A 22,678-nucleotide genomic window follows, 5' to 3' on the forward strand; every position below is an offset into this window, starting at 1 on the left:
CCAACGTCACACGGCAGACAAGTGGCGGGGTTGGAATTAGAACCCACATCCTCCAACTCCCAAGCCCAGGCTTTTGCCACTGGGCAAAAGGCAAAATGCAGAACTGATTTGGGGTAGTCTGTCATCAGCAGGAGACTGTGCCACCACTGGGGTGGGAGATGGGAGGCGTCTAGTTAGGCAGCGAAAGTTTGGTGAGCGGCCCAAAAAAACATTATTTTTACTATTACTACTATTATTTTATCCAGAGATTCTGCCCCTAATTGGCTTCCCCTTCAGCTCAACACCTGGAACTTCCCCCTTCACATCTGACAGATGTCATCTGACAGATGACGAGTCTCCCATGTTCAAAGCCCACCTAAAGTCATGTCTCCTCCTGGAGGCCTTCCCTGACTAAGCCTTCATTTTCCCTCTCCATCTTGACCTCTGCCTTGACTCTGCACTTGGCTGGGAACTCCTTAAGTACTCTATTACTCACCCCAGTCCCACCAGAATTATGCAGATTTCCTTAAACTCTACTATTTCACCTATCTATAATTGATTTTAATGTCTGTCTCCCCCGTAGACTGGAAGCTCTATGGTGGTAGGATTGTGTCTAAAAATTCAGCTACGTTGTACTCATCCAAGTGCTTAGTTAAGTGTTTTGCATACCATAAGTACTCAATAAATGCCACTGATTGACTGATTAAACCAATATAACCAGGAATTCTTGCATCTGGACACTGAACACTAACATCACCTGGTGGTGTGACATTACCATGGTAATTCTGAGCAGAGGGTGGCACCAGGGAAGAGGGAGGTGGGACATTTATCTGAAAATCATATGATCTGAAAGTCATATGACACAATCCACTCATGTTCCAGATCCCAGGCAAAAGAAGACCTTCTGATGATGCTTTTCATAGCACTCCTGGGGACTTTGTGAACCAGGCCAGTACCCTGGAGGAAGAGGGATGTCTGTGGGGTATTTGGAGCATGGAAGGGGGCAGACAGAGAAGAGAATTTACAAATATTCAAATCATGCTCTTCTCCTATTTTCAAGATTTTAGGAATGAATAGGAAGCATCCTGTGGTTTTGACTCCACCCTGCTTGGAATCTCTGGCCTGGGCAAGTTGGAGGTAGAGAAAAACGATGGATGCAAACAGAGAAGTGAATTTACAAGTACTTACATTTTGCTCTTCTCCCATTTTCAATTATTTGGAAATTAATGAATAGGAAGACACCTGCTTTTGATTCTACCTTTCATCTCTATTGGAAGCCTGAGTCAGTCAATCATTAGCATGTTCTAAATACTGTTCCAGGTGCTGAAGGGGATGGTTGCAAATTGTAGCATCCTACTTAAAAAGTAGGAATTAAAGCCATTTTTTCTGGGTTTGTTCATTCTCTCGACCATCCACTCTCATACCTGACCTTTATTTGTATCTTAAGTGACCTCTGGCTTCTATGAATAGAGTTGTTCCCTAGAAAAGCAGTGTTGCCTAGTGGAAAGAGCATGGGGCTGAGTGTCAGAGGACCTGGGTTCAAATCCTGTCTACCACTTACTTGCTGTGGGATTTGGAGCAAGTCACTTATCATCATCATCATCATCATCAATCATATTTATTGAGCACTTACTGTGTGCAGAGCACTGTACTAAGCGCTTGGGAAGTACAAGTTGGCAACATAATATCTCTGTGCCTCAATTCCCTCATCAGCAAAATGGGGATTCAACATTCACTTTCCTTCTTGCTCAGACTGTGAGCCTAATGTGGGACATGAATATCCTGTATCTACCCTAGCACTTAGAATCAATCAATCAATCAATCAATCGTATTTATTGAGTGCTTACTGTGTGCAAAGCACTGTACTAAGTGCTTGGGAAGTACAAGTTGGCAACGTATAGAGACAGTCCCTACCCAACAGTGGGCTCACAGTCTAAAAGGGGGAGACAGAGAACAAAACCAAACATACTAAAAAAATAAAATAAATTTAATAGAACTGTGCTTGGTACATAGTAAGCGCTTAACCAATACCACTATTGTCATTTTTATTATTTAAACACTTGATATTCACCACACCCTCACAGCAATTATGTACATATTCATGGTTTATTTTAATTTCTGTCTCTCTTTCCTTCCCTCTCTCTGCTCCTTGGAGGCAGAGAATATGTTTGCCAACTCTGTTTTTTTGTACTCTCCCAAATGGTTAGCCCAGCACTCTACACACAATAAATGCTCAATAAATACCATTGATTGATTTTTTTATAAGGTATGTGTATATGAGCAATTCCCAATATTGAATCTACTGTCCGGCAAGCCATTTCAGTTTGCACTTCACTGAGTCACAAAGCTTCACAAAGCTCAGTTGTAAGATTCATTTCGGGGAACCACTATTAATTATTGTTAGAGGAGCAGTGTGGTCTAGTGGAAAGAGCATGGGACTGAGAGTCATAGAGCTGGCACTCTAGACTACAAACTCACTGTGGGCAGGGAACTTGTCTACCAACACTGTAATATTGTACCCACCTAAGATTTTAGTATTCATTCAATAGTATTTACTGAGTGCTTGATTTTTATCCTGGCTCTGACACTTGCTTGCTATGTCAGCTTTGGCAAGTCACTTAACTTCTTTGTGCCTCAGTTCCCTCATCCATAAAATGGGTATCAAATAATATCCTCCCTCCTACTTATCTGTAAGCCCGTTGTGGTTCAGAGATTGTATCTGATCTGATTATTTTACATCTAACCCAGAGCTACAATGCTCGGCACATAGAAAGCATTTCACAAATGCCACAATTATTACCATTTTTAAAAATAATAGAAATAATTTCTGCTCCTAGCTTGTCACAAGAAGTTAATACAAGCAGCAGCATCTCAAAGAACAAAATGGGAGGATTCTGAAAGGCATGCCTAAGAAGGACTCTTATTTTCTCAGCATTTTCACACTCACAACTTGTCTTTTGCAAGTTTGTATATATCAATTTACATGCTCTGTTATTCAAACATCATTTATTCTATCTGTAAACTGTGTGCCTGTCTCTCCATTTAGATTGTATGCTCCTTTTAGGCAGGATCATGTCTTCTACATCTATTGCACACTCCAAGTGCTTAGTACAGTGCTGTACATACAGTAATAATAATAATAATGATGTCATTTGTTAAGCACTTACTAAGTGCAAAGCACTGTTCTAAGCACTGGGGGGTACAAGGTAATCAGGTTGTCCCACATGGGGTTCACCATCTTAATCCCCATTTTACAGATGAGGTAACTGAGGCACAGAGAAGTGAAGTGACTTGCCCAAAGTCTTTCAATAAATACTACTGGTGTTTCAGGACACATAAGCTCCAATTTGTAGTTTATAGAGGTAAGTGTTTCTGGTAAAGAATGACATTATCAGTTAATATGGGCAGTCATCCTATCCTTTGAGGAAGTAAAGAAACACATCACTTCTCCTAAAAACAAATAAAAATGAGCAGAGCCAGGGTACTTTATTGAGCCCAGGTAATTTCAGTGTAACATATACCTCACAATAATGGAAAAAGGCTGCATTCAAATTAAGAATACTCACCGGGGTTTGTTGGAGCAAAGCCATCAGAGAAGGAGGTTTTGGTCAAAGGGCCAACCTGGACTCTTCTGAAAAATGGACAGGCTTAGCAAGAACTAACACAGTCAGTGAAACCAGATCTGCAGATGCTGAAGGCAATGGACTTAAACTGGCCAGCCCAACATCACCGCCTTCATCCTCAATCCAACTAGATGCCATCCACTTTCAAAGATGGACCCAATAGTCCATGTGGGATGAGATAGTGTGACTGGAGCTGTCCAAATGTTTTAACACTTAAAAAAAATCCAGGGCATGGAGCCATGATGTTTTAAAAGTGCTCAATATAGTGAAACCAATGAGAGAAACAGAATACCAGATTAATCATAGACCAATCAAGCCACTGTCAGCCTTCATGTTAGTCATCGCACTTTGAAGCAAACTTCAAAATCCTCAGAGAAACCAAGTCAAATCACACCAGGACATATTGATCTCAAAGAGTGACAAAGCTACCAAACACCTAGCAGCGAGAAGCAGTGTGGCTCAGTGGAAAGAGCACAGGCTTGGGAGTCAGAGGTTGTGGGTTCTAATCCCGGTTCCAGCACTTGTCAGCTGTGTGAGTTTGGGCATGTCACTTAACTTTTCTATACCTCAGTTATCTCATCTGTAAAATGGGGATTAAGATTGTGAGCCCCGCATGGAACAATCTGATTACCTTGTATCTCCCCCAGTGCTTAGCACACAGTAAGCACTTAATAAATATGAACATCATCATCATCACCATCACCTACCTGACGTCTAGCATGTTGTGGAAGCAGACTGGCAGCAATTGTGTCATGCTGCTTTCTCAGCAGCCGAAGATACCATTGATTTTACCAGGCATATGAAAATGATGATGAAATAGCTGACCAATCTAAAGAAATTGAAGCTATTGGAAAATGGCACAATCGTCCATCAAAATAAAGCCATCATAACTATGTCAAGCTGTGAATAGAAGCTCGTAGTAAAATGAGAAACATACACTGTTGAGATCACCTTGAGGTTGAGAGGCAATCCATGAGCTGAAAAGCAGAGAAGCAGCATCACTCAGTGGAAAGAGCCCAGGCTTTAGAATCAGAGGTCATGGGTTCAAATCCCAGTCTGCCAATTGTCAACTGTGTGACTTTGGGCAATAATAATGATGGCATTTATTAAGCACTTACTACATGCATATCACTGCTCTAACTGCTGGGGAGATTACAAGGTGATCAGGTTGTCCCACGGGGGGCTCACAGTCTTAATCCCCATTTTACAGATGAGGTAACTGAGGCCCAGAGAAGTTAAGTGACTTGCTCAAAGTCACACAGCTGATAATTGGCAGAACCAGGATTTGAACCCATGACCTCTGACTCCAAAGCCTGTGCTCCTGCCACTGAGCCACGCTGCAAGTCACTTAACTTCTCTGGACCTTAGTTACCTCATCTGTAAAATGGGGATTCAGACTGCGAGCCTCCTGTGGGACAACCTGATCACCTTGTAACCTCCCCAGCACTTAGAACAGTGATTTGCCTCCTGTGGGACAACCCGATCACCTTGTACCCTCCCCAGCGCTTAGCACAGTGCTTGGCACATAGTAAGTGCTTAATAAATGCCACCATCATTATTATTATTATAACCAACCAATTATCCAGTGGTATTTAATGAGCACTTATCCAACGGCATTTAATGAGCACTTTCTAAGTGCGAAATGTTGTAAGCACTTGATAGAGTGAATCAGTGAAGCTGTGTGCAGAGTACTGAACTAAGAGATTGGGAAAATACATCAAAAAAGGTACAAATTTCCTGCTGTATAGTTTCCAACCTAGTGACAACAAACAAGACCCCCAGAGCTTTTACGTAGGATTGAGTCAGCCCTGATAAAGACAATTTATATACATTCCAGTTGAAATTTTGGAGGTAACGTGAACACCCATTGTTGAATACCCCTTCAGTAGTAGATATGCAAGCTGTAGAGAGTCATCATCATTCATGTGAAACAGAAATCATCTGGGCATGAAGTGAGGTCTGCAGTTTTGCAGTTAAAGAGTCTCCAGGACCAGGTGGCTAACCAATTGAGAGTTAAAAAGATGTTGGCCCTCTTTCTTACCGTGAACTGTACCCGTCTTTTGCTGCAATCTCAAGAGCTACTCTCAACCTCAACTGTGTAAAAAGACATTCCAATAATCAATACCTTTTAGAGGAATGGTGTCACATCAGCAAAGATATCACACTTCTAACTGATGTGGCACAATTTCTAGATATTTACTAGCATGCATCTTAATGAATTATTTTTTATTCATATTGCTGACAAACTACAAGGAGTTCGAGAGAGTTTTCTAAATAGCATGCTCCACTATGAAAAACATTTTTTTCTTTAATGGCATTTGTTAACTGCTTGCTATTTGCCAAGGACTGTTCTAAGCACTGGAATAGACATAAGGTAATTAGGTTGACACAGTCCCTGTCACACATAGGGCTCAGAATTTTAATCCCCATTTTACAGATGAGGTAATTGAGGCACAGATAAATTAATAACAAAAGTAATCGTTATTGTTATGGCATTTATTAAGCACTTAGTATGTGTCAGGCACTATGTCAGGCACTGTACTATGTTCCGGGGTGGAAACAAATAAATTGGGTTGGACACAGTCCCTGTCCCACATAGGGCTCACAGTCTTAATCCCCATTTTACAGATGAGGTAACTGAGGCTCAGAGAAGTTAAGAGACTTGTCCAAGGCCAACAGCAGACAAGTGGTGAATCAGGATTAGAACCCAGAGCCGTGGTTGTGATCCCAGAATTTCTCTGAAGAAAAAGAAGCAGCATGGTCTAGTGAATAGAGCATGGGCTGGGAGTCAGAAAAAAAATGATAGCCTTTATTAAGTGCTTTCTATGTGCTAAGCACTGTTCTAAGCGCTGGGGAGGTTACAAGGTGATCAGGTTGTCCCACAGGGGGCTCACAGTCTTAATCCACATTTTGCAGATGAGGTAACTGAGGCACAAAGAAGTTAAGTGACTTGCCCAAAGTCACACAGCTGACAATTGGCGGAGCCAGGATTTGAACCCATGACCTCTGACTCCAAAGCCCGTGCTCTTTCCACTGAGCCACACTGCTTGTATCAACCCCAGCACTTCGAACAGTGTCTGGCACATAGTATGCTCTTAACAAATACTGCAATTATTAATTATTAATTATTATTATTACCCTCCCTTCCCCAACACTTCCACTGAAGGTTCCCATTCCCAGCATGCTCTGTGCACAGATCAAAGCTGCTCCGGCATGCTATCCCCACCAAGATTTCAAGCCTATTTTCTGTTGAATTTTAAGGTTTTATCACTCCTGATGTGTCTGTCTCCAATCCCTCCTCCCACTCACACTCTTGGATTGTAAGGTCCATGAAGAACAAGGTTGAGTGTTCTCTCCTAGATTTTAGTACCATGCTGTGCACCCAGCAAGTGCTTAGTTAATACTATTACTACTGTTCTCCTGCTAGTCTATGGTACTACTCCGCAGTGTCAGCCCTATGCTGCAGCCCTTTTGGCCATATGTATCTATATGACCTCTTTAACGTTTTGTCAGTAGGAGTTTTGCATGTACATGGAAATGTATTGCATCCCTGCCCAGCTACATGCTGGTTGGAACAAGACTGGCATGGATAAGAGAGAGCAAGTGACACTTGCAAAGCATTGGCACTATAATCGATTTTGGTTCCCAACTCTTCATAGCTTGACAGAAACTCATCCTTCACTTATAGCAGGAGAGTCCATCATCAAAGTCAGCAAAATGACAGAAGCAAGAAGGATCGGGAAAATAAAGATGGTTCCATACAAATGGAAAGCACTGTAATTCATATTGGTTACAAATGAAAACAAAAAAAAAATAGCTGGTGAATAATCCGCTTTGCCTGTCGTGGAGAACTACAGAATTTAACTGGCAAGTTTTCAGCAACAGGAGAAAAGTCAAATCTAAGTCACACTGCGAAAAGCAGAAGCTTTCCATCAACCTGTGTCTTATCACATCACCATTGTTCTAGGTGGAGCAAAGCTGAAGTAACCCGGTTTGTGATGGTACTGTCATTGTTGGCAAAGTAACAGCTAGGACCCAGAAAACAGTGACATATTTCCAGTGCTAGGGCAATTTCAAATGGAAATAGAAAGAAACCATTACTGATACAAAACTAAAGGATTCAGTGTTTCAGTCATAACAGTTCTACTCTACAAAACTCTATATATTCTGTATATTTCCTGACAAAAAAAGGTTCCTAACTTCCTAACACTGAGAATGAAAGAAATAGAGATGAATCAAACAATCAATCAATCATTTGTATTTTGTGAGCACTTACTGTGTGCAGAGCACTGTACTTACTAACTGCATGGGAGAATACAATATGACAGAGTTGGTAGACATGTTCCCTGCCCACAACAAACTTACAATCTGGAGGGAGAGACAGACATTAATGGGCAAGGAATGAGTCTATTTATTGTTGTACTGTCCTCTCCCAAGCGCTTAGTACAGGGCTCTGCACACAGTAAGCACTTCAATAAATGCGATGATTTTAAAAGTACTCAATGTAGTGAGAGCAATGAGAGAAACAGAATATCAGATTAATCATATACCAATCAAGTCATTTTCAACCTTCATGTTAGTCATCACACCATGAAGCAAACTTCAAAATCCCCAGATAAACCAGGTAAACTACAGATATGTACATAAGTGCTATGGGGTTGGTGGGGGGCAATGAATTAAGGGAGCAAGTCAGGGCGATGCAGAAGGAAGTGAGAGAAAGGAAATGAGGGCTTAGTCAGGGAAGGCCTCTTGGAGGAGATGTGCCTTCAGTAAGGCTTGAAGGGGGGAGAGATTGTCGGATAAGAAGAGGGAAGGCTTTCCAGGCCAAAAGCAGGATATGGGCAAGAGGCCAGCAGAAGATCCAGGTACAGTGAGTAGGTTGGCATTAGAGGAGTGCTGTATGGGCACTGGGTTATAGTATGAGAGCAGCGAGGTGAGGTAGGAGTGGGCAAGGTGATTGAGGGTTTTAAAGCTTATGGTAAGGAGTTCTGTTTGTTGCCAAGGTAGATGAACAACCACTGGAGTTGGTCAGTCAGTCAGTTGTATTTATTGAGCGCTTACTGTGTGCAGAGCACTGTAATAAGTGCTTGGAAGAGTACAATATAACAGACACATTCCCTGACCACAAGGAACTTTCAGTCTAGAGGGGGAGGCAAACATTAATGTAAATAAATTACAGATATGTGCATAAGTGCTATAAGACTGGGAGAGGGGGTGAATAAAGGGAGAAAGTCAGGGGGACACAGAAAGGAGTGGAAGAAAAGGAAAAGGGCTTAATCAGCAAAGGGCTCTTGAAGGAGATATGTCTTCAAAAAGGTTTTGAAAGAGAGGTGAGTAATTTTCTGTCAGATATGAAGAGGGAGGGTGTTCCAGGACAGAAGCAGTACGTGGGTGAGAGGTTGATGGCAAAATAGATGAGATTGAGGTACAGTGAGAAGGTTAATGTTAGAGGAGCAAAGTGTGCAGGCTGGGTTGTCGTGGGAGAGTAGTAAGGTAGGAAGGGGCAAGGTGACTGAGTACTTTAAAGTCGATAGTACCTTACCTCCTTCCCTTCTCCACAGCACCTGTATATGTGTATATACGTTTGTACATATTTATTACTGTATTTATTTATTTTACTTGTACATATCTATTCTATTTTATTTCGTTAATATGTTTGGTTTTGTTCTCTGTCTCCCCCTTCTAGACTGTGAGCCCACTGTCGGGTAGGGACCGTCTCTATATGTTACCAACTTGTACTTCCCAAGTGCTTAGTACAGTGCTCTGCACACAGTAAGTGCTCAATAAATACCATTGATTGATTGATTGATTGATTGATTGATTGATAAGGTGTTTCTGATGTGGAGGTGGATGGGCAACCACTGGAGGTTCATTTTTTCATTCATTCAGTTGTATTTATTAATAATAATAATAATGGCATTTGTTAAGCACTTACTATGTGTGAAGCACTGTTCCAAGCGCTATTTATTGAGCTCTTACCGTGGCACAGCACTGTACTAAGCGCTTGAAAAGTACAATTTAGCAATAAAGAGAGACAATCGCTTTCCACAAGAGAGTGGGGAAGTAGGGACTAACCATTTATGTAGAAAAAAAATTCAGATAGAGTGAAGTATGGACTGGACTGGGGAGTGACAGGAAGTAGGAAAGTCAGTGAGGAGGTTTATGCAGTAAACAAGGCTGGATATGAGAGGTGCTTTGATTCACATGATAGCAGTTTGGATGGAGAGGAAAGGGAGGATTTTAGCTACCTACAGGATTTGGTGACATTGAATATGTGGGTTGAATGAGAGAGATGAGTTGATGGTAATGACAAGGTTATGGGTTTGTGAGGTAGGGAGCATGGTGGTGCTGAATAGATCAAGTCTATTCTGGGCCTTTCAATTCAACCATACAGAAGATGCCAGGTTGCCTAAAAAACTACTTCATGGTGTCCTGGCAGTCAGCCCAAATACTAATATACAACTCAAAGCATCCTTACTACATGAGACATCAATGGAGCCTCTAGGAAGAGCTAACCCAGGATTGTAGCTCTTTACCTGCAGAAAATGGAAGAGACAGATGAGGGAGTTACACACAGTTCAGAAACATAAAGCACAAGTGTCTGACGTTACTGGGGTTTTCAATCCTAAATTTCCCCTTCTAGATTGTAAACTCATTGTGGACAGGGAACATGTCTGCCAACTCTGTTGTACTGTACTCACCCAAGCGCTTAGTACAGTGCTCTGGACATAGTAAGTGCTCAAAAAATACCGCTGATTATGAGTGAGGATAAATGCAGGCCAAAGGAGCCACTGGAATCACTTTGGGGGCGCTTCCACTGGGCCCGAAAGTTTTCCAGTTCACTCATTCTTCTACTGCAGGGTTTGGGGCATCTTACTCATGTTCCCCAAGTCCCTGCACCCTGATCACCACCACTCTATAGCTGAAGCTCAGGCATCTCCCCAAAGTCATAGAGGTCATCAGGGACGGGTCTACCTTCTCTATCCTGGGGATGACTGCAGGAAGCTCTCAGACAAAATAATCAGGATGGACACAGTCCTTGTTTCACCCACATGGGGCTCTCAGCCTAAGGAGGAGCAGCGGCATCCATGATGCATCCTAAAATGTGTTTTGGATTGGCAATATTGACCATGAACTGTCTTCTCTCTATATATCAGGAATTTCCACTTGTGGTGTGACCATTCATATTTCAAATGAACCTGGAATATGTAAGAGAAATTGATATCCCAGGTCACCTAGGTGTAGCTCAAAAAAAATTACATATTTTTCCTTAACTTTAGCTGCTGTCACATAATTTGTTTGCATGAATGTTTACACGATTGAGCATAGCCAAAAGACTCTTAAATCCCTGTGAGGTTATATTTTAATTTACATTAGTATAAGGGAGAATTCTACTGTACAACCCATTGTAATTATTCATACACCTGATGCAAGGAGTGAAAGTTCACTAGAACAATTTTTTTTTTTCCATTTTGGAAAACACTATCATTTGAAGAGCTATGTAAAGAAACTACAGTACTTTTTTCTGCCCTACTTCTGAAGTCAGTTTTTAGCAACTTTCCTGATCAGATCATCCCTTGTATCATGTCTGAAGGAAAGAATATTTTATTTCTTTAATTTTATCATATTAACTAAGAATAATTAGAAATGGTCTATAAGGAATTGGATTAAAAAAGAACCATTAACACTTCAGTATTCATGCAAATTAAAGTCATTTAAATGTGATGATTAAGAAAACCTTCTCAAATTCCCCAAGTACATACTCTTTTTTCTTTTGTCTTCGTTGGTCTATAACTTTCTTCTTTACTCGGATCACTTCGTCGTCTAAAATAAAACACTGCAAATATACATACTGGAATAGGAATATTGCCTACAGCTTTGCATCATTCTATGTAAACATTTAATAAAAACTGTACTTTAAATAATTTTTACATATGAAATGCATGCATGGAAGTGGTGATTGGGGAAAATAGAAATGTGGATATCTATGAAGCCTTTCTGGATAATTTGTCAAGTCTGATAAATGTAATACCTCCATCTAAACTCTTAAGTGTCTTCCTGCTTCGTGCTCTTGCATCAATTAACATTTAATTTGACTTTTTTACAACCTCACTTATCACTATTTTTCATGCCTGTGAAACTAAAGAATGTTAGGTTTTCAAAATTGGCAGTTTTTGATTACTTGTAACCACCCAATTTCAGAGCAATTCAATAAGAGATTAATGGGCCCCAAGAATGAAATTTCCACAGGACTTTCTGTACAAAAAGCAAGAGAATTTCACTCCCAGACAGTTGCATACCTGCTTTTATAAAAGACCTACACCAAAAATGAATATCTAAAAACCCAACTGACCTATACAAAAATGGAGGGTTTTATTATGGTATTTGTTAAGTGGCTACTATGTGTCAAGCACAGTTTAAGCACTCGGGGTAGATACAGGTTAATTAGGTCAGACACAGTCCCTGTCCCACATGTGGCTAGTTGTATTCCACAGTTGTGATTCTTGGACTTTATGCTATAAAAGGTATCCCTGAGTATTTGTGCAATTTGGGGGGTAAAATCCTTTGAAAATAAGTGTTTTGGCTTCCAACTAGTTCCTTCAAGTTCCTAAATTATGAAAGGAAAAGCAACAGTGATTTGCAACAAAATAGAAATGATCATGGCATGAGGCACTGATTTTTAGGCAAGTGGAATATGGGATTAGGTTTTTTTTCTCTCCAACAGGAAAGCATGGAAGAATATAAAGTTTAGGGTTAACTAGGTTTTAAGTACAGATCATTCAAAAGCATTTGTATCCATAATTCATTTGAATGTCTGTCTCCCCATCTTGCCTGAAGGTCCTTGGAAGAAAGGATCAAGTCTACCAACAAATTTGTATTGTTCTGGCCCAATTATCTGCTATAGTACCCTGTACATAGTAAGAGCTGAGTGATACCACTGATTGACTGAATTATTTATTATTTACCCTGCATGCAGTAGTACTAAAGCCCTTGGGAGAGGAGCTTGCATTCTAGCAGGGGAGACAGACATTATAATTAATTCCAACTAGGGGACATAACAGGGCATATAAGTGCTGTGGAAGTAAGAGAGGGATAAGCATCAAAATGATTGCGGTACTGACGCAAGCACATAGGCAACACAGAAAGGAGGGAGAACAGAGAAGCAGCTTGCCCTAGCGGGCAGTGGGAGTTAGAGGACCTGGGTTCTAATCCCGGCTCTAATGTATGTCTGCTGCATGACCTTGAGCAAGTCACTTAACTTCTCTGGGCCTCAGTAACCACATCTGTAAAATGAGAATTGTGACTGTGAGCCCAATGTGGGGCATGGATTGTGTCCAACCTGATTAGCTTGTTTCTACCCCAGCACTTACTACAGTACCTGGTACAGAGTAAGCACTTAATAAATATTTTTAAAAAGGGTGGGGAAATGAGGGGTTAGTCAGAAAAGGCTTCTTGGAGGAGTATGATTTTAAAATGGGTCATGGGTTCGAATCCTGGCTCTGCCACATGTCTGCTTTGTGACCTTGAGCAAGTCACTTAACTTCTCTGAGCCTCAGTTACCTCACCTGTAAAATGGGGATTAAGACTGTGAGCCCCATGTGGGACAACCTGATCACCTTGTATCCCCCCCATTGCTTAGAACAGTGATTTGCACACAGTAAGTGTTTAACAAATGCTATTATTATTATTATTACTATTACTATTATTATTATTATTATTATTAAAAGGGATTTGGAGTTAGGGAGAGTGATAATTTTTGTCAGACATGTAGGAGGAAAGACTCCTATTCAGGATGGAGGGCATCAGCAAGGAGTTAATGGCAAGAGTGGTGAAATCCAGGTATATTAAATAATAGTAATAATAATGGCATTTATTAAGTACTCACTATGTGCCAAGCACTGTTCTAAGTGCTGGGGAGGTTACAAGGTGATCAGGTTGTCCCACGGGGGACTCACAGTCTTAATCACCATTTACAGATGAGGTAACGGAGGCACAGAGAAGTGAAGTGACTTGCCCAAAGTCACACAGCTGACAAGTGGTGGAGCCTGGATTTGAACCCATGACCTCTGACTCCAAAGCTCGTGCTCTTTCCACTGGGCCACACTGCTTCTCAGGGAGGTGTTAGGGGAGCCAAGTGTGCAGGCTGCATTGTACTGGGACAGTGGTGAGGATAAGTAGTTGGGAGAGAGCCAATTGTTGAGAAATAGTTGCAAGGGACGAATAAAATTGCCATGCCAATAATAAAAGATGGTCTCATTTTTTTGTCCTGCAGTGACTTCTTGAAGATCAAAAGATGAAGCAATAGAATTTAAAGCACAGCCACGCTTTGTTATTAGCTAATGTATCAGTATACTTTACCTGTGCATGGTGTATGGGGCACACTTGATAGCACGTCAGTCTTTTCAGAAGCGCCCACACTTGGATAAAGTGCACTGTTGGCAGTGTCCTCACCAAGTACAAAGGGCAGTTAGATAGAAGAGATGGAATGCTTTTTAGTGATTGCTATCTTACAGAAGCATTTTGTTCTTTTGAAAAAAATGAATCATACTCTTCTTTCCGCTGGGTTACAGTCCCAACTGTCCTCCTGAATAGAATCACTTTAAACAGTTCAAATCACACATTTAAAAGGTTTAAGGAATCAGACTATGTACTCTGGACAAGGACAGTGCACCTACCTTGAAATCTAGGGAGGGATTTACTCAGCTATAATCCCTAGCATAGAAAATAGAATCAAACATACCAGGCATTAAGTTGGGAGTGAGAATTTTAAATTGAACAGCTGTTACGTTGACCTATATTTGTTCTCGTCTCTCATAATACAATAAAAATGAATTTACTTTTTACCTAATCTGAAAGGTTCTTCTGAGAGAAATTGGCAGAAATGTCTAGTGGAGATCCACACTAGATTGTGAAATCTTTGAGTACCTACTTCCTATATTGTACTCCTCCTTGGGTAGCGTGCCGAGCTGTGCAGAGATTAAATTTTCTGCACCTCAGTGTCCGTGTTTGTAAAATGGGGATGATAATACATGCCCTCTGAACTCCCCAACTATCCAGGGATGTTGATGGGAAGACAAGAGAATATGTATAAAAGTGCTTGAGAAATATAAATATTCTATGTAAATTCAGTTGAGAAGCAGCATGACCTAGTGGATACAGCATGGGCCTGGGACTCAGAAGGACCTGGGTTCTAATCCCAGCTCCTCCATGTGTCTGCTGTGTGACCTTGGGCAAGTCACTTAACTTCTCTGTGCTTCAGTTCTCTCATCTGTAAAATGAAAATTAAAAATGTGAGCTCTATGTGAGCCCTATATGGGACAGAGACTATGTACAACCCTATTATCATTTTGAGAGAAGCAGTGTTGCTTAGTGGAAAGAGCACGGGCTTGGGAGTCAGAGCTCATGGGTTCCAGTAGCAACTCCGCCTCTTCTCTGCTGTGTGACCTTCCGTGGCCCTCAGTTCCCTCATCTGTAAAATGGGGATTAAAACTACAAGCCCCACGTGGGACAACCCGATTACCTTGTATCTACCCCAGTGTTTAGAACAGTGCTTGGCACATAGTAAGCGCTTAACAAATACCATCATTATTATTATGTTATATTCTCAAGAATAGATATTTATGAATCCTGTAGGACCATTTATTCACCTTTTCCACTTGTTAGCATTCTCCTTCTAGAAAATAATGCTGACCAAATTGTAATGAGCCCTTCTCACACCTTTAGGCACTTACTCTATAAGTCCATCCATGGTCCTGTCAGGCGCCTCTCTTATAGGTCCATCCCAGGGGACCCACCTCCCCCTACTGTCCCATCAGTCACTCAAAGACAAGTCAAACCACAGTGAAATCAAACCACCACTGTATATAGCAGAAAGGTTTATTCAATTCTTAGTAGTTTAATTGAGAGGGGAAAAGCACAAACAGACACACACATACACACATGTCCAACTGCTTTCCCCGTGTTTGTGCATGTGGTCCCACAGTGGAGGACTCATAGAAGTCTGGCTGTCTGCAACATGTCATCCTGGCTCAAATCAGGTGGTTCCCCATGGCCATACCATAAGGGTCTCGGCATGGGTCTTGGGTGGTCTTCAGCCACCGCCCGGGTGTCTGGTTCTTAGCTCGTGGCAACCAACATGTTTCAGTTGTTTAGCCGCCATCCTAGGTGGTACTGCCCACCTGTTTTGTTCGTTCTGTCCCTGCAAGGGTCTGGTTCTTCCCCACTTTATCCACTCAAGGTTGCTTTGAGGGGTCGTGGAGGGTCCTGATTTGCTGCTTCTTTCTCAAGCCCGTTAGCAGGTATACCCAGGGGGACAGCTACCCCTCCCCCTATGCCCACCTCATGAGCTGGTTTTTTGCAGGATAGCTTATCTCGTGTACCTCTGGTAGTCTTTCTCCTGCCTCCTCAAGGTCCTCCTTCTATATTGTTGGTTCGTACTCAAATTCCTCCTCCTATATTGTTCTTCTTGGGATCAAATGATGGTCACATGTAAAATGGTTTCTGTGCTACAAAATAGAGTCACTCTTGCTCACCACACAAATACACATGCAAATGTTTTGACATCTGCATTATCAACGGTATTTTTTTTTATGTATTCAATTCTTTCTCATTATGGGCACCTCACTGAAAATTCAGGATCTTTTTATAACAACTTTTATTTTGTTTTCTCCCAACCAGAATGGTGTACCAAATATATTTTATCCATGATATTGAAAGAATCAAACATTTTCTTGGCTACAGCAGGAGTGTAGGTTTTAGCTATCACATTTTTCACTCCTGAACTCAGGGAGCAGGGGAAATTCTAAGCAAACTTTGCAAGTTTAGGAGGACCAAGAGAGCTGAAGCATTTTCAGGTTTTTCTATTTACCTAATGCAATATTAGACTGAAAGTAAAAAATTTCTGCAAAGCCAAATACAGCCAGTGTCTCCAAACTAAGTTATCTAAATTGCAATGGATTTCTTTTCACTGTCTTGAGGCAAAACGAATATATAGCACCTTTTACGTGTCCGATACCACTGAGAACAGAAGGCAGATTTTTAGACTATCCATGCTTCAATCACTTCGACGAATGAGCTTTAAGAAATGATCACTTCTCATTTAGCAAGAAAAGGGATTAGTTACCCATCAACAAATTCAGATTCAGCTGATAGCATTTCTTGTATAAATCTAAAAGTCTTTGTATCCTAAATGATAAGGTTTAGGATGTTATAGAACAGTGCTTTGCACATAGTAAGTGCTTAATAAATGCCATTATTATTATTATGTTTTATGTTCAAAGTCATGAATTTGGGGTTTGTTTGTTTTTCTGAAATTGCCAGCCTACCAATTATTTACAGCCTTACTTTAAAGGACTGAAAGGAGTGTTGTCAATTTCAACCTCCTACCAGAAACGAAAGATCAGTCAATGCTATTATAAATACACCAAGCCTGGAGTCCTTGCAAAGACAGTAATAATAATAATTTTGGTATTTATTAGACACCTACTACGTGCAAAGCACTTTTCTAAGAGCTGGGCACTGTTTTATGCGCTGGAAAGTACCTGGTTCATAACAACACCACCTCTTTGCAGGTTGGAAAAAGAGAGTTTTGTCAACTGTTCTACATAGTGGACCACTGTAACAGAGGTCATCTAAGTGATGCTGATGTCACTTAGTGGCAGATCGATTGGGATTAAGACTGTGAGCCCCACGTGGGACAACCTGATTACCTTGGATCCCCCTCAGCGCTTTTAACAGTGCTTCGCACATAGTAAGTGCTTAACAAATGCCATCATTATCATTATATCATTACCCAGGGGTAAGCACATCCTCACGTCTCTATCACCGCTAGAAACCAACATCTGTCATTTTCTAATAGGACAGAAAATGGCACAACAAATTTAGACATACCACTGACAATTCTCTTGTAATAATACTAATTGCAACATTTGCTAGGTGTTTACTAAGCTCCAAGCAAGAGCTGGTGTAGATTGAAGATAACCAGGTTGGGCGCAGTCCATGTCCCACAAGGGGCTCACAGTCTAAGAGGGAAGGGGGACAGATATTGAATCCCCACTTTACCGAGGAAGAAACTGAAACCCAGTGAAGCTGACTTGCGCAAGGTCACATAGCCTGCAAGTGGCAAAACCAGGATTATGGATGAATGAATCTAATTATTTGTGCAGTTATCTACTAATCAGAATACCAACTAAAAGTCACAAGTCAAAAGCTAACTTTTACCTTGGTTCAAGCTCTAACAAGTAATAATAATAATGATGATGGTATTTGTTAAGCACTTACATTGTGCCAATCAATCAATCAATCAATCAATCATATTTATTGAGCGCTTACTATGTGCAGAGCACTGTACTAAGCGCTTGGGAAGTACAAATTGGCAACATATAGAGACAGTCCCAATCCAACATTGGGCTCACAGTCTAAAAGGGGGAGACAGAGAAAAAAAAAAAACCAAACATACTAACAAAATAAAATAAATAGAATAGATATGTACAAGTAAAATAAATAAATAAATAAATAGAGTAATAAATATGTACAAACATATATACATATATACAGGTGCTGTGGGGAAGGGAAGGAGGCAAGATGGGGGGGATGGAGAGGGGGATGAGGGGGAGAGGAAGGAAGGGGCTCTGTCTGGGAAGGCCTCCTGGAGGAGGTGAGCTCTCAGCAGGGCCTTGAAGGGAGGAAGAGAGCTAGCTTGGCGGAGGGGCAGAGGGAGGGCATTCCAGGCCCGGGGGATGACGTGGGCTGGGGGTCGATGGCGGGACAGGCGAGAACGAGGTATGGTGAGGAGATTAGCGGCGGAGGAGTGGAGGGTGCGGGCTGGGCTGTAGAAGGAGAGAAGGGAGGTAAGGTAGGAGGGGGCGAGGTGATGGAGAGCCTTGAAGCCCAGGGTGAGGAGTTTCTGCCTGATGCGCAGATTGATTGGTAGCCACTGGAGATTATTGAGGAGGGGAGTAATATGCCCAGAGCATTTCTGGACAAAGATAATCCGGGCAGCAGCATGAAGTATGGATTGAAGTGGAGAGAGACACGAGGATGGGAGATCAGAGAGAAGGCTGATGCAGTAGTCCAGACAGGATAGGATGAGAGCTTGAACGAGCAGGGTAACGGTATGGATGGAGAGGAAAGGGCGGATCTTGGCAATGTTGTGGAGGTGAGACCGGCAGGTTTTGGTGACGGCTTGGATGTGCCAAGCACTCTTCTAAGCACTAGAGTAGATGCAAGGTAATCAGGTTGTCCCACATAGGGCTCATTGTCTTAATCCCCATTTTACAGATGAGGTAACTGAGGCCCAGAGAAATTTAGTGGCTTGCCCAAGGTCAGACAGCAGACAAGTGGCAGAGCAGGGATTAGAACCCACATCATCATCATCAATCGTATTTATTGAGCGCTTACTGTGTGCAGAGCACTGTAATAAGCGCTTGGGAAGTACACGTTGGCAACATATAGAGACAGTCCCTACCCACCAGTGGGCTCCCAAGCCCGTGCTCTTGCCCCAAAGTCACGCTGCTTCTCTATATCGCCTGGAAAGCAGAATTATCTTAATATAATAAGAAATCAAAAAAGCAATGGTTTTTGTTGAGTGCTTATGGTGTGCGGAGCACTCTACCTCACATGTGAGTACAGTACAACAGAATTGGTAGGCGTGATTCCTTCACACAAAGAGCTTACAACTAAAAAGTGATATTTATTGAGTATTGACTGTGTACCAAGCACTGTACTAAGTTCTAGGGAGAGCACACAATACAAGTTGATAGGCATGATCCTTGAACATGAGGAGCTTCCAATCTAAATGTTAGTTTCCCTAAATAACTCTAAATAATAATAAACATTAAGTTGATATGGAGAATTACTTAAAGTAAGGGAACTCATGTATTTAACAGGGCCACTGCCAAGATTAGGATGGGTTTGACATAAATTCTACCACAGGATCAGACCCTCCCTGACCACCATCTTCAACTGCTTGCTCTCCAAAGGCACCTTCCCCATTGCTTTCATGAATGCCCATGTATCCCCCAAACTAAAAAAAAAAAACCCTTCCTTTACCTCACAGCACCCTTCAGTTATCACCCTCTACTATAGTTCTCTCCTTGAACCCCTGCAATCTGACTTCGATCCTTTCACTCCAGAGACTGCCCTCTCTAAGGTCACCAATAACCTCTACTCCATCGCATTATTTTTAGACCTTTCTACTGCCTTCTACATTGGATCTCCCCCTTTTCCTGAAACACTGTCTAACTTCAGCTTCATTGATACTGTCCTCTCCTGGTTCTCCTCCTATCTCACTGGATGGTCCTTCTCAGTCTCTTTTGTAGGCTCCTCCTCAGCCTCACACCCTCTAACTGTGGGAGTCCCTCAAGACTTAGTTCTTGGACCTATTCTATTCTCCATCTACCCCCATTCCCTTAAACAACTCATTCATTATCATGGCTTCAACCACTATCTCTATGCAGATGACTGCCAAATGATGATGATGATGATGATGATGATGGCATTTGTTAAGCGCTTACTACGTGCAAAGCACTGTTCTAAGCGCTGGGGGGATACAAGGTGATCAGGTTGTCCCACGTGGGGCTCACAGTTTTAATCCCCATTTTACAGATGAGGGAACTGAGGCTCAGAGAAGTTAAGTGACTTGCTCAAGGTCACACAGCAGACATATGGCAGAGTCAGGATTCGAACCCATGACCTCTGACTCCAAAGCTTGTGCTCTTTCCACTGAGCCACGCTGAGTGTTTACTGTGAGCTGAGCAATGTACGAAGCACACAGGAGACTACAATGCAATAGAGTTGGCAGACACAATTCCTGCCTTCTAGGAGTAAACTATCTAGTGGGGGAGACAGATGTTAATGACAGCAAGGGATAGTGGATCGTGGAACAATAAGTAGGTTGGTGTTATCAGAGTCAAGTGTGCAGGCTTGGTTATAGTAGGAAAGGGGTGAGGATAAGTACCAGAGCTGACTGAGTACCTTAAGGCTGAATCCTGTTTGATGGGGAGCTGAATGGACAATCATAGAAGAGTTTTGAGGAGTAGGAAGACACACACAGAACGGTTCTTTAGAAAAACTATATATTATCACCTAGTGGAGGCAGACACAAATGAACAAAAAGTAGAGTAGAAGGAAGAATAATGATACAGCAGGAACTAGTACAAATAAAATAAATGAACTCTATTAACATCCCAGACATTCAGCGATGCTGCCTCCCAAAGAACCCACACTGGCTCTCCTTCATGGCCATGAGGAGATTCCACCTCATCACCCACAAAGGCCTCCACAAAATCCTGGCATGACTAGTGGCCTTTGTAGTAGTTGCTGTGGCTTTGGGGTGTGCCCTGAACTCTGAGCCCCGAGGGGCCTGAAATTCTGCTCCCCTAGCCACTGCACCCTACTGCTTGTTTCTATTTTGCTTATTTTATTGTGTTTTACTGTTTCATCATTCCTGACGTATGAGCCCTGACCTTTCTCCTCAGCATTCCCATTTTTCTTCTTGCCTATATTACATCTCTTCTTAGAGCAGGGAAGCAGCGTGGCTCAGTAGAAAGAGCACGGGCTTTGGAGTCAGAGGTCACGGGTTCAAATTCTGGTTCCACCAATTGTCAGCTGTGTGACTTTGGGCAAGTCACTTCACTTCTCTGGGCCTCAGTCACCTCGTCTGTAAAATGGGGATTAAGACTGTGAGTCCCCCGTGGGACAACCTGATCACCTTGTAACCGCCCCAGCACTTAGAACTGTGCTTTACACATAGTAAGTACTTAATAAATGCCATTATTATTATTATTATTATTATTATTATTATTATTATTATCCAACCAACACTTCAAACTTAACATATCCAAAATAGAACTCTTCATCTTTTCACCCAAACCCTGTCTTCCCACAGGTTTTTCCATCACTGTAAATACCATCATTTTACATGTCTCACAATCCCACAACTTTGGCATTATCCTCTACTCATCTTTTATTCAAAACATGTTCAGTTTGTCCCCAAACCCTGATGATTCTTCATTCATAACATCTGTATCATCTTCCCCTTCTTCTCCATTTAAACAGAGACCATGCCAGTCCAAGGACTTATCATATTCCTGCTTGGCTACTGTGTCAGCCCTGTCTCTGAAGCCCAGTACAACTTTCACTCTGTTGTCAGGTTCATTTTTCTGAAAAAAAATATTCTGGGCACATCTCCCATTCCTCAAAAACCTCCAGTGGTTGCCCATTCATTTCCACACCAAACAGAAACTCCTTACCATAAACTCTAAGACACTCAATCAGCTCTCCCCTTTCTACCTTATCTCGCTAATCCAACCCAATCCTCACAATCTGCTCCTCCATTGCCTACTTGTTCATTGCACCTTGATCTTTTCTGTCTTGGGAATGGGTCAGGGCAATGGGGAGGGGAGAGGGAGCAGAGGAAAAGGGGGTTTATTCTGGGAAATAAACCCAAGGACAGAAGTCTGGGGAATAGACCATCATTCTCCCCATCTTCAAACCTTTACAAAATAAAAAAAAAAATCACACCTACTCCAAGAGGCCTTCCCTGACTAACCTCTCATTTCCCAATTATTTGCCCTCCCTTTATTCATTCATTCAGTCATTTTTTGAGCACTTACTGTGCACAGAGCACTGTACTAAGCGCTTGGGAGAGTACAATGCAACAATAACCAGACACATTCTCTGCCCACAATGAGCTTACAGTCCAGAGGCAGGGAGACATACATTATTATAGAAAAAAAATTAGAGATACATGCATAAGTGCTGTGGGGTTGGGAGTAGGGAAGAACAAAGGGTATAAATCAGGGAGACATAGAATGGAGTGGAAGGAGAGGAAAGTGTGGGTTTAGTCAGGAAAGGACTCCTGGAGGAGATATGCCTTCAGGAAGGCTTTGAAGTGGGTGAGCATTCAAGGCCAGAATCAGGACATGGATGAAGGGACAGCAGTGAGATAGGTGAGATCATGGCATAGTCAAAAGGTTAGCATTGGAGAAATGAAGTGTGTGGGCTGGGTTGTAGAAGGAGAGTAGTGAGGTAAGGTAGGAGAGAGCAAGATGATTGAGTGCTTTAAAGCCAATGGT

The sequence above is a fragment of the Tachyglossus aculeatus genome, chromosome 1 (genome assembly GCF_015852505.1).
Source record: "Tachyglossus aculeatus isolate mTacAcu1 chromosome 1, mTacAcu1.pri, whole genome shotgun sequence".
NCBI classification, from domain to species: Eukaryota; Metazoa; Chordata; class Mammalia; order Monotremata; family Tachyglossidae; genus Tachyglossus; species Tachyglossus aculeatus.